The sequence below is a fragment of the Lissotriton helveticus genome, chromosome 2_1, assembly GCF_964261635.1.
Source record: "Lissotriton helveticus chromosome 2_1, aLisHel1.1, whole genome shotgun sequence".
Classification (NCBI taxonomy): domain Eukaryota; kingdom Metazoa; phylum Chordata; class Amphibia; order Caudata; family Salamandridae; genus Lissotriton; species Lissotriton helveticus.
The window spans coordinates 1,264,788,552-1,264,801,773 of NC_136059.1; positions in this window are offsets into that span (position 1 = coordinate 1,264,788,552).

Genomic DNA, 13,222 nt, shown 5'->3' on the forward strand with positions numbered 1-13,222 from the left:
CATTGTTGTGTTTGCAGGTACCGCTCTAAGTGTACTGGGGATGCTCAGACGTGAGTCCCAGGCACTGCACACCACTGGAATCAAGCTAGCCGGGCTGATGAGAGGTGTTACCTCGAAACCGGGCCGGTCCTCGGGATGCTTGTTTCCGTTCTGGGAAGGACATGGCTATTGTAGTTCGGACTGGACTGTTCCCATGGGGCACAGGGTCAGCGCTGATTTGCATATCGCCATTGTCTAACCCAGGGGTGTGTGAGTGGAAAAACGATGGATTTGGGCCCAGATCTTTGGACTGGGGTGAATGTGTGACATTGATCCACATTCTGTCCATCATTGTTGTGTTTGCAGGTACCGCTCTAAGTGTACTGGGGATGCTCAGACGTGAGTCCCAGGCACTCCACACCACTGGAATCAAGCTAGCCGGGCTGATGAGAGGTGTTACCTCGAAACCGGGACGGTCCTCGGATGCTTGTTTCCGTTCTGGGAAGGACATGGCTTTTGTAGTTCGGACTGGACTGTTCCCATGGGGCACAGGGTCAGCGCTGATTTGCATATCGCCATTATCTAACCCAGGGTGGTGTGGAGTGGAAAAACGATGGATTTGGGCCCAGATCTTTGGACTGGGGTGAATGTGTGACATTGATCCACATTCTGTCCATCATTGTTGTGTTTGCAGGTACCGCTCTAAGTGTACTGGGGATGCTCAGACGTGAATCCCAGGCACTCCACACCACTGGAATCAAGCTAGCCGGGCTGATGAGAGGTGTTACCTCAAAACCGGGCCGGTCCTCGGATGCTTGTTTCCGTTCTGGGAAGGACATGGCTTTTGTAGTTCGGACTGGACTGTTCCCATGGGGCACAGGGTCAGCGCTGATTTGCATATCGCCATTGTCTAACCCAGGGTGGTGTGGAGTGGAAAAACGATGGATTTGGGCCCAGATCTTTGGACTGGGGTGAATGTGTGACATTGATCCAGATTCTGTCCATCATTGTTGTGTTTGCAGGTACCGCTCTAAGTATACTGGGGATGCTCAGACGTGAGTCCCAGGCACTCCACACCACTGGAATCAAGCTAGCCGGGCTGATGAGAGGTGTTACCTCGAAACCGGGCCGGTCCTCGGATGCTTGTTTCCGTTCTGGGAAGGACATGGCTTTTGTAGTTCAGACTGGACTGTTCCCATGGGGCACAGGGTCAGCGCTGATTTGCATATCGCCATTGTCTAACCCAGGGTGGTGTGGAGTGGAAAAACGATGGATTTGGGCCCAGATCTTTGGACTGGGGTGAATGTGTGACATTGATCCACATTCTGTCCATCATTGTTGTGTTTGCAGGTACCGCTCTAAGTGTACTGGGGATGCTCAGACGTGAGTCCCAGGCACTCCACACCACTGGAATCAAGCTAGCCGGGCTGATGAGAGGTGTTACCTCGAAACCGGGCCAGTCCTCGGATGCTTGTTTCCGTTCTGGGAAGGACATGGCTTTTGTAGTTCGGACTGGACTGTTCCCATGGGGCACAGGGTCAGCGCTGATTTGCATATCGCCATTGTCTAACCCAGGGTGGTGTGGAGTGGAAAAACGATGGATTTGGGCCCAGATCTTTGGACTGGGGTGAATGTGTGACATTGATCCACATTCTGTCCATCATTGTTGTGTTTGCAGGTACCGCTCTAAGTGTACTGGGGATGCTCAGACGTGAGTCCCAGGCACTGCACACCACTGGAATCAAGCTAGCCGGGCTGATGAGAGGTGTTACCTCGAAACCGGGCCGGTCCTCGGATGCTTGTTTCCGTTCTGGGAAGGACATGGCTATTGTAGTTCGGACTGGACTGTTCCCATGGGGCACAGGGTCAGCGCTGATTTGCATATCGCCATTGTCTAACCCAGGGTGGTGTGGAGTGGAAAAACGATGGATTTGGGCCCAGATCTTTGGACTGGGGTGAATGTGTGACATTGATCCACATTCTGTCCATCATTGTTGTGTTTGCAGGTACCGCTCTAAGTGTACTGGGGATGCTCAGACGTGAGTCCCAGGCACTCCACACCACTGGAATCAAGCTAGCCGGGCTGATGAGAGGTGTTACCTCGAAACCGGGCCAGTCCTCGGATGCTTGTTTCCGTTCTGGGAAGGACATGGCTTTTGTAGTTCGGACTGGACTGTTCCCATGGGGCACAGGGTCAGCGCTGATTTGCATATCGCCATTGTCTAACCCAGGGTGGTGTGGAGTGGAAAAACGATGGATTTGGGCCCAGATCTTTGGACTGGGGTGAATGTGTGACATTGATCCACATTCTGTCCATCATTGTTGTGTTTGCAGGTACCGCTCTAAGTGTACTGGGGATGCTCAGACGTGAATCCCAGGCACTCCACACCACTGGAATCAAGCTAGCCGGGCTGATGAGAGGTGTTACCTCGAAACCGGGCCGGTCCTCGGATGCTTGTTTCCGTTCTGGGAAGGACATGGCTTTTGTAGTTCGGACTGGACTGTTCCCATGGGGCACAGGGTCAGCGCTGATTTGCATATCGCCATTGTCTAACCCAGGGTGGTGTGGAGTGGAAAAACGATGGATTTGGGCCCAGATCTTTGGACTGGGGTGAATGTGTGACATTGATCCAGATTCTGTCCATCATTGTTGTGTTTGCAGGTACCGCTCTAAGTATACTGGGGATGCTCAGACGTGAGTCCCAGGCACTCCACACCACTGGAATCAAGCTAGCCGGGCTGATGAGAGGTGTTACCTCGAAACCGGGCCGGTCCTCGGATGCTTGTTTCCGTTCTGGGAAGGACATGGCTTTTGTAGTTCGGACTGGACTGTTCCCATGGGGCACAGGGTCAGCGCTGATTTGCATATCGCCATTGTCTAACCCAGGGTGGTGTGGAGTGGAAAAACGATGGATTTGGGCCCAGATCTTTGGACTGGGGTGAATGTGTGACATTGATCCACATTCTGTCCATCATTGTTGTGTTTGCAGGTACCGCTCTAAGTGTACTGGGGATGCTCAGACGTGAGTCCCAGGCACTCCACACCACTGGAATCAAGCTAGCCGGGCTGATGAGAGGTGTTACCTCGAAACCGGGCCAGTCCTCGGATGCTTGTTTCCGTTCTGGGAAGGACATGGCTTTTGTAGTTCGGACTGGACTGTTCCCATGGGGCACAGGGTCAGCGCTGATTTGCATATCGCCATTGTCTAACCCAGGGTGGTGTGGAGTGGAAAAACGATGGATTTGGGCCCAGATCTTTGGACTGGGGTGAATGTGTGACATTGATCCACATTCTGTCCATCATTGTTGTGTTTGCAGGTACCGCTCTAAGTGTACTGGGGATGCTCAGACGTGAGTCCCAGGCACTCCACACCACTGGAATCAAGCTAGCCGGGCTGATGAGAGGTGTTACCTCGAAACCGGGCCGGTCCTCGGATGCTTGTTTCCGTTCTGGGAAGGACATGGCTTTTGTAGTTCGGACTGGACTGTTCCCATGGGGCACAGGGTCAGCGCTGATTTGCATATCGCCATTGTCTAACCCAGGGTGGTGTGGAGTGGAAAAACTATGGATTTGGGCCCAGATCTTTGGACTGGGGTGAATGTGTGACATTGATCCACATTCTGTCCATCATTATTGTGTTTGCAGGTACCGCTCTAAGTGTACTGGGGATGCTCAGACGTGAGTCCCAGGCACTCCACACCACTGGAATCAAGCTAGCCGGGCTGATGAGAGGTGTTACCTCGAAACCGGGCCGGTCCTCGGATGCTTGTTTCCGTTCTGGGAAGGACATGGCTTTTGTAGTTCGGACTGGACTGTTCCCATGGGGCACAGGGTCAGCGCTGATTTGCATATCGCCATTGTCTAACCCAGGGTGGTGTGGAGTGGAAAAACGATGGATTTGGGCCCAGATCTTTGGACTGGGGTGAATGTGTGACATTGATCCACATTCTGTCCATCATTGTTGTGTTTGCAGGTACCGCTCTAAGTGTACTGGGGATGCTCAGACGTGAGTCCCAGGCACTCCACACCACTGGAACCAAGCTAGCCGGGCTGATGAGAGGTGTTACCTCGAAACCGGGCCGGTCCTCGGATGCTTGTTTCCGTTCTGGGAAGGACATGGCTTTTGTAGTTCGGACTGGACTGTTCCCATGGGGCACAGGGTCAGCGCTGATTTGCATATCGCCATTGTCTAACCCAGGGTGGTGTGGAGTGGAAAAACGATGGATTTGGGCCCAGATCTTTGGACTGGGGTGAATGTGTGACATTGATCCACATTCTGTCCATCATTGTTGTGTTTGCAGGTACCGCTCTAAGTGTACTGGGGATGCTCAGACGTGAGTCCCAGGCACTCCACACCACTGGAATCAAGCTAGCCGGGCTGATGAGAGGTCTTACCTCGAAACCGGGCCAGTCCTCGGATGCTTGTTTCCGTTCTGGGAAGGACATGGCTTTTGTAGTTCGGACTGGACTGTTCCCATGGGGCACAGGGTCAGCGATGATTTGCATATCGCCATTGTCTAACCCAGGGTGGTGTGGAGTGGAAAAACGATGGATTTGGGCCCAGATCTTTGGACTGGGGTGAATGTGTGACATTGATCCACATTCTGTCCATCATTGTTGTGTTTGCAGGTACCGCTCTAAGTGTACTGGGGATGCTCAGACGTGAGTCCCAGGCACTCCACACCACTGGAATCAAGCTAGCCGGGCTGATGAGAGATGTTACCTCGAAACCGGGCCGGTCCTCGGATGCTTGTTTCCGTTCTGGGAAGGACATGGCTTTTGTAGTTCGGACTGGACTGTTCCCATGGGGCACAGGGTCAGCGCTGATTTGCATATCGCCATTGTCTAACCCAGGGTGGTGTGGAGTGGAAAAACGATGGATTTGGGCCCAGATCTTTGGACTGGGGTGAATGTGTGACATTGATCCACATTCTGTCCATCATTGTTGTGTTTGCAGGTACCGCTCTAAGTGTACTGGGGATGCTCAGACGTGAGTCCCAGGCACTCCACACCACTGGAATCAAGCTAGCCGGGCTGATGAGAGGTGTTACCTCGAAACCGGGCCAGTCCTCGGATGCTTGTTTCCGTTCTGGGAAGGACATGGCTTTTGTAGTTCGGACTGGACTGTTCCCATGGGGCACAGGGTCAGCGCTGATTTGCATATCGCCATTGTCTAACCCAGGGTGGTGTGGAGTGGAAAAACGATGGATTTGGGCCCAGATCTTTGGACTGGGGTGAATGTGTGACATTGATCCACATTCTGTCCATCATTGTTGTGTTTGCAGGTACCGCTCTAAGTGTACTGGGGATGCTCAGACGTGAGTCCCAGGCACTCCACACCACTGGAATCAAGCTAGCCGGGCTGATGAGAGGTGTTACCTCGAAACCGGGCCGGTCCTCGGATGCTTGTTTCCGTTCTGGGAAGGACATGGCTTTTGTAGTTCGGACTGGACTGTTCCCATGGGGCACAGGGTCAGCGCTGATTTGCATATCGCCATTGTCTAACCCAGGGTGGTGTGGAGTGGAAAAACTATGGATTTGGGCCCAGATCTTTGGACTGGGGTGAATGTGTGACATTGATCCACATTCTGTCCATCATTATTGTGTTTGCAGGTACCGCTCTAAGTGTACTGGGGATGCTCAGACGTGAGTCCCAGGCACTCCACACCACTGGAATCAAGCTAGCCGGGCTGATGAGAGGTGTTACCTCGAAACCGGGCCGGTCCTCGGATGCTTGTTTCCGTTCTGGGAAGGACATGGCTTTTGTAGTTCGGACTGGACTGTTCCCATGGGGCACAGGGTCAGTGCTGATTTGCATATCGCCATTGTCTAACCCAGGGTGGTGTGGAGTGGAAAAACGATGGATTTGGGCCCAGATCTTTGGACTGGGGTGAATGTGTGACATTGATCCACATTCTGTCCATCATTGTTGTGTTTGCAGGTACCGCTCTAAGTGTACTGGGGATGCTCAGACGTGAGTCCCAGGCACTGAACACCACTGGAATCAAGCTAGCCGGGCTGATGAGAGGTGTTACCTCGAAACCGGGCCGGTCCTCGGATGCTTGTTTCCGTTCTGGGAAGGACATGGCTATTGTAGTTCGGACTGGACTGTTCCCATGGGGCACAGGGTCAGCGCTGATTTGCATATCGCCATTGTCTAACCCAGGGTGGTGTGGAGTGGAAAAACGATGGATTTGGGCCCAGATCTTTGGACTGGGGTGAATGTGTGACATTGATCCACATTCTGTCCATCATTGTTGTGTTTGCAGGTACCGCTCTAAGTGTACTGGGGATGCTCAGACGTGAGTCCCAGGCACTCCACACCACTGGAATCAAGCTAGCCGGGCTGATGAGAGGTGTTACCTCGAAACCGGGCCGGTCCTCGGATGCTTGTTTCCGTTCTGGGAAGGACATGGCTTTTGTAGTTCGGACTGGACTGTTCCCATGGGGCACAGGGTCAGCGCTGATTTGCATATCGCCATTGTCTAACCCAGGGTGGTGTGGAGTGGAAAAACGATGGATTTGGGCCCAGATCTTTGGACTGGGGTGAATGTGTGACATTGATCCACATTCTGTCCATCATTGTTGTGTTTGCAGGTACCGCTCTAAGTGTACTGGGGATGCTCAGACGTGAATCCCAGGCACTCCACACCACTGGAATCAAGCTAGCCGGGCTGATGAGAGGTGTTACCTCAAAACCGGGCCGGTCCTCGGATGCTTGTTTCCGTTCTGGGAAGGACATGGCTTTTGTAGTTCGGACTGGACTGTTCCCATGGGGCACAGGGTCAGCGCTGATTTGCATATCGCCATTGTCTAACCCAGGGTGGTGTGGAGTGGAAAAACGATGGATTTGGGCCCAGATCTTTGGACTGGGGTGAATGTGTGACATTGATCCAGATTCTGTCCATCATTGTTGTGTTTGCAGGTACCGCTCTAAGTATACTGGGGATGCTCAGACGTGAGTCCCAGGCACTCCACACCACTGGAATCAAGCTAGCCGGGCTGATGAGAGGTGTTACCTCGAAACCGGGCCGGTCCTCGGATGCTTGTTTCCGTTCTGGGAAGGACATGGCTTTTGTAGTTCAGACTGGACTGTTCCCATGGGGCACAGGGTCAGCGCTGATTTGCATATCGCCATTGTCTAACCCAGGGTGGTGTGGAGTGGAAAAACGATGGATTTGGGCCCAGATCTTTGGACTGGGGTGAATGTGTGACATTGATCCACATTCTGTCCATCATTGTTGTGTTTGCAGGTACCGCTCTAAGTGTACTGGGGATGCTCAGACGTGAGTCCCAGGCACTCCACACCACTGGAATCAAGCTAGCCGGGCTGATGAGAGGTGTTACCTCGAAACCGGGCCAGTCCTCGGATGCTTGTTTCCGTTCTGGGAAGGACATGGCTTTTGTAGTTCGGACTGGACTGTTCCCATGGGGCACAGGGTCAGCGCTGATTTGCATATCGCCATTGTCTAACCCAGGGTGGTGTGGAGTGGAAAAACGATGGATTTGGGCCCAGATCTTTGGACTGGGGTGAATGTGTGACATTGATCCACATTCTGTCCATCATTGTTGTGTTTGCAGGTACCGCTCTAAGTGTACTGGGGATGCTCAGACGTGAGTCCCAGGCACTGCACACCACTGGAATCAAGCTAGCCGGGCTGATGAGAGGTGTTACCTCGAAACCGGGCCGGTCCTCGGATGCTTGTTTCCGTTCTGGGAAGGACATGGCTATTGTAGTTCGGACTGGACTGTTCCCATGGGGCACAGGGTCAGCGCTGATTTGCATATCGCCATTGTCTAACCCAGGGTGGTGTGGAGTGGAAAAACGATGGATTTGGGCCCAGATCTTTGGACTGGGGTGAATGTGTGACATTGATCCACATTCTGTCCATCATTGTTGTGTTTGCAGGTACCGCTCTAAGTGTACTGGGGATGCTCAGACGTGAGTCCCAGGCACTCCACACCACTGGAATCAAGCTAGCCGGGCTGATGAGAGGTGTTACCTCGAAACCGGGCCGGTCCTCGGATGCTTGTTTCCGTTCTGGGAAGGACATGGCTTTTGTAGTTCGGACTGGACTGTTCCCATGGGGCACAGGGTCAGCGCTGATTTGCATATCGCCATTGTCTAACCCAGGGTGGTGTGGAGTGGAAAAACGATGGATTTGGGCCCAGATCTTTGGACTGGGGTGAATGTGTGACATTGATCCACATTCTGTCCATCATTGTTGTGTTTGCAGGTACCGCTCTAAGTGTACTGGGGATGCTCAGACGTGAATCCCAGGCACTCCACACCACTGGAATCAAGCTAGCCGGGCTGATGAGAGGTGTTACCTCGAAACCGGGCCGGTCCTCGGATGCTTGTTTCCGTTCTGGGAAGGACATGGCTTTTGTAGTTCGGACTGGACTGTTCCCATGGGGCACAGGGTCAGCGCTGATTTGCATATCGCCATTGTCTAACCCAGGGTGGTGTGGAGTGGAAAAACGATGGATTTGGGCCCAGATCTTTGGACTGGGGTGAATGTGTGACATTGATCCAGATTCTGTCCATCATTGTTGTGTTTGCAGGTACCGCTCTAAGTATACTGGGGATGCTCAGACGTGAGTCCCAGGCACTCCACACCACTGTAATCAAGCTAGCCGGGCTGATGAGAGGTGTTACCTCGAAACCGGGCCGGTCCTCGGATGCTTGTTTCCGTTCTGGGAAGGACATGGCTTTTGTAGTTCGGACTGGACTGTTCCCATGGGGCACAGGGTCAGCGCTGATTTGCATATCGCCATTGTCTAACCCAGGGTGGTGTGGAGTGGAAAAACGATGGATTTGGGCCCAGATCTTTGGACTGGGGTGAATGTGTGACATTGATCCACATTCTGTCCATCATTGTTGTGTTTGCAGGTACCGCTCTAAGTGTACTGGGGATGCTCAGACGTGAGTCCCAGGCACTCCACACCACTGGAATCAAGCTAGCCGGGCTGATGAGAGGTGTTACCTCGAAACCGGGCCAGTCCTCGGATGCTTGTTTCCGTTCTGGGAAGGACATGGCTTTTGTAGTTCGGACTGGACTGTTCCCATGGGGCACAGGGTCAGCGCTGATTTGCATATCGCCATTGTCTAACCCAGGGTGGTGTGGAGTGGAAAAACGATGGATTTGGGCCCAGATCTTTGGACTGGGGTGAATGTGTGACATTGATCCACATTCTGTCCATCATTGTTGTGTTTGCAGGTACCGCTCTAAGTGTACTGGGGATGCTCAGACGTGAGTCCCAGGCACTCCACACCACTGGAATCAAGCTAGCCGGGCTGATGAGAGGTGTTACCTCGAAACCGGGCCGGTCCTCGGATGCTTGTTTCCGTTCTGGGAAGGACATGGCTTTTGTAGTTCGGACTGGACTGTTCCCATGGGGCACAGGGTCAGCGCTGATTTGCATATCGCCATTGTCTAACCCAGGGTGGTGTGGAGTGGAAAAACTATGGATTTGGGCCCAGATCTTTGGACTGGGGTGAATGTGTGACATTGATCCACATTCTGTCCATCATTATTGTGTTTGCAGGTACCGCTCTAAGTGTACTGGGGATGCTCAGACGTGAGTCCCAGGCACTCCACACCACTGGAATCAAGCTAGCCGGGCTGATGAGAGGTGTTACCTCGAAACCGGGCCGGTCCTCGGATGCTTGTTTCCGTTCTGGGAAGGACATGGCTTTTGTAGTTCGGACTGGACTGTTCCCATGGGGCACAGGGTCAGCGCTGATTTGCATATCGCCATTGTCTAACCCAGGGTGGTGTGGAGTGGAAAAACGATGGATTTGGGCCCAGATCTTTGGACTGGGGTGAATGTGTGACATTGATCCACATTCTGTCCATCATTGTTGTGTTTGCAGGTACCGCTCTAAGTGTACTGGGGATGCTCAGACGTGAGTCCCAGGCACTCCACACCACTGGAACCAAGCTAGCCGGGCTGATGAGAGGTGTTACCTCGAAACCGGGCCGGTCCTCGGATGCTTGTTTCCGTTCTGGGAAGGACATGGCTTTTGTAGTTCGGACTGGACTGTTCCCATGGGGCTCAGGGTCAGCGCTGATTTGCATATCGCCATTGTCTAACCCAGGGTGGTGTGGAGTGGAAAAACGATGGATTTGGGCCCAGATCTTTGGACTGGGGTGAATGTGTGACATTGATCCACATTCTGTCCATCATTGTTGTGTTTGCAGGTACCGCTCTAAGTGTACTGGGGATGCTCAGACGTGAGTCCCAGGCACTGCACACCACTGGAATCAAGCTAGCCGGGCTGATGAGAGGTGTTACCTCGAAACCGGGCCGGTCCTCGGATGCTTGTTTCCGTTCTGGGAAGGACATGGCTATTGTAGTTCGGACTGGACTGTTCCCATGGGGCACAGGGTCAGCGCTGATTTGCATATCGCCATTGTCTAACCCAGGGTGGTGTGGAGTGGAAAAACGATGGATTTGGGCCCAGATCTTTGGACTGGGGTGAATGTGTGACATTGATCCACATTCTGTCCATCATTGTTGTGTTTGCAGGTACCGCTGTAAGTGTACTGGGGATGCTCAGACGTGAGTCCCAGGCACTCCACACCACTGGAATCAAGCTAGCCGGGCTGATGAGAGGTGTTACCTCGAAACCGGGCCGGTCCTCGGATGCTTGTTTCCGTTCTGGGAAGGACATGGCTTTTGTAGTTCGGACTGGACTGTTCCCATGGGGCACAGGGTCAGCGCTGATTTGCATATCGCCATTGTCTAACCCAGGGTGGTGTGGAGTGGAAAAACGATGGATTTGGGCCCAGATCTTTGGACTGGGGTGAATGTGTGACATTGATCCACATTCTGTCCATCATTGTTGTGTTTGCAGGTACCGCTCTAAGTGTACTGGGGATGCTCAGACGTGAATCCCAGGCACTCCACACCACTGGAATCAAGCTAGCCGGGCTGATGAGAGGTGTTACCTCGAAACCGGGCCGGTCCTCGGATGCTTGTTTCCGTTCTGGGAAGGACATGGCTTTTGTAGTTCGGACTGGACTGTTCCCATGGGGCACAGGGTCAGCGCTGATTTGCATATCGCCATTGTCTAACCCAGGGTGGTGTGGAGTGGAAAAACGATGGATTTGGGCCCAGATCTTTGGACTGGGGTGAATGTGTGACATTGATCCAGATTCTGTCCATCATTGTTGTGTTTGCAGGTACCGCTCTAAGTATACTGGGGATGCTCAGACGTGAGTCCCAGGCACTCCACACCACTGGAATCAAGCTAGCCGGGCTGATGAGAGGTGTTACCTCGAAACCGGGCCGGTCCTCGGATGCTTGTTTCCGTTCTGGGAAGGACATGGATTTTGTAGTTCGGACTGGACTGTTCCCATGGGGCACAGGGTCAGCGCTGATTTGCATGTCGCCATTGTCTAACCCAGGGTGGTGTGGAGTGGAAAAACGATGGATTTGGGCCCAGATCTTTGGACTGGGGTGAATGTGTGACATTGATCCACATTCTGTCCATCATTGTTGTGTTTGCAGGTACCGCTCTAAGTGTACTGGGGATGCTCAGACGTGAGTCCCAGGCACTCCACACCACTGGAATCAAGCTAGCCGGGCTGATGAGAGGTGTTACCTCGAAACCGGGCCGGTCCTCGGATGCTTGTTTCCGTTCTGGGAAGGACATGGCTTTTGTAGTTCGGACTGGACTGTTCCCATGGGGCACAGGGTCAGCGCTGATTTGCATATCGCCATTGTCTAACCCAGGGTGGTGTGGAGTGGAAAAACAATGGATTTGGGCCCAGATCTTTGGACTGGGGTGAATGTGTGACATTGATCCACATTCTGTCCATCATTGTTGTGTTTGCAGGTACCGCTCTAAGTGTACTGGGGATGCTCAGACGTGAGTCCCAGGCACTCCACACCACTGGAATCAAGCTAGCCGGGCTGATGAGAGGTGTTACCTCGAAACCGGGCCGGTCCTCGGATGCTTGTTTCCGTTCTGGGAAGGACATGGCTTTTGTAGTTCGGACTGGACTGTTCCCATGGGGCACAGGGTCAGCGCTGATTTGCATATTGCCATTGTCTAACCCAGGGTGGTGTGGAGTGGAAAAACGATGGATTTGGGCCCAGATCTTTGGACTGGGGTGAATGTGTGACATTGATCCACATTCTGTCCATCATTGTTGTGTTTGCAGGTACCGCTCTAAGTGTACTGGGGATGCTCAGACGTGAGTCCCAGGCACTCCACACCACTGGAATCAAGCTAGCCGGGCTGAGGAGAGGTGTTACTTTGAAACCGGGACGGTCCTCGGATGCTTGTTTCCGTTCTGGGAAGGACATGGCTTTTGTAGTTCGGACTGGACTGTTCCCATGGGGCACAGGGTCAGCGCTGATTTGCATATAGCCATTGTCTAACCCAGGGTGGTGTGGAGTGGAAAAACGATGGATTTGGGCCCAGATCTTTGGACTGGGGTGAATGTGTGACATTGATCCACATTCTGTCCATCATTGTTGTGTTTGCAGGTACCGCTCTAATGTAAAAAGAAGTCAGAGAAATGGGGCCTCTCCTGGATGGGTTTAAAAGGGCAAGGATATTCTTAATGGCCAAGGAAAGAAGGGACCACCTAAAATGCACAAGTTATAGGCCAATGTCCCTGATTAATAGTGACAACATACTTGCAAAAGTCCAAACCAACAGTCCTACATACCACTTCTCATCCATCCCAAATAAGTTGGACTCATTCCAGGCCAATCACCGCCCAACTACTTAAGAGTTCTCATGCATTTCTTGTGGCAGACTTAAAATTTCCAAAGTTAATAACCAGTGATCTCACCTGGGGCCAGATGTATGAAGCATTTAAAAGGTCACAAATGGCCCATCAGGCTGGTTGTGACTGGTAAAATGTATTTTGGCATGTACAAAAGGCAAAATGTGACTCAGTAATTTGTTACCAAATCACATTTTGCTTTTGCGATTCCGTATTAGGAAAGACTGTGTTTATAGCATCCCTTCCGAATACTGAATTGCACTGGTATGCATGATTGTTTTGCGGCCAGTGGGTGGTCACAAAACATTCATAAGGAGGCAGTAAGAATTTCGCACACAACCCATTTTGGGAATCGCTAATGTGTCCCAGACACATTAGTACATTAGATTTGCTGGTCTCTAATTGCAAATGGCAAAGATCTCAAGTAGAGACTTGCAAAATCAAATGGTCTTACATCTGGCCCATGATGCTGAAAAAACATTCAAACGTGGAATGG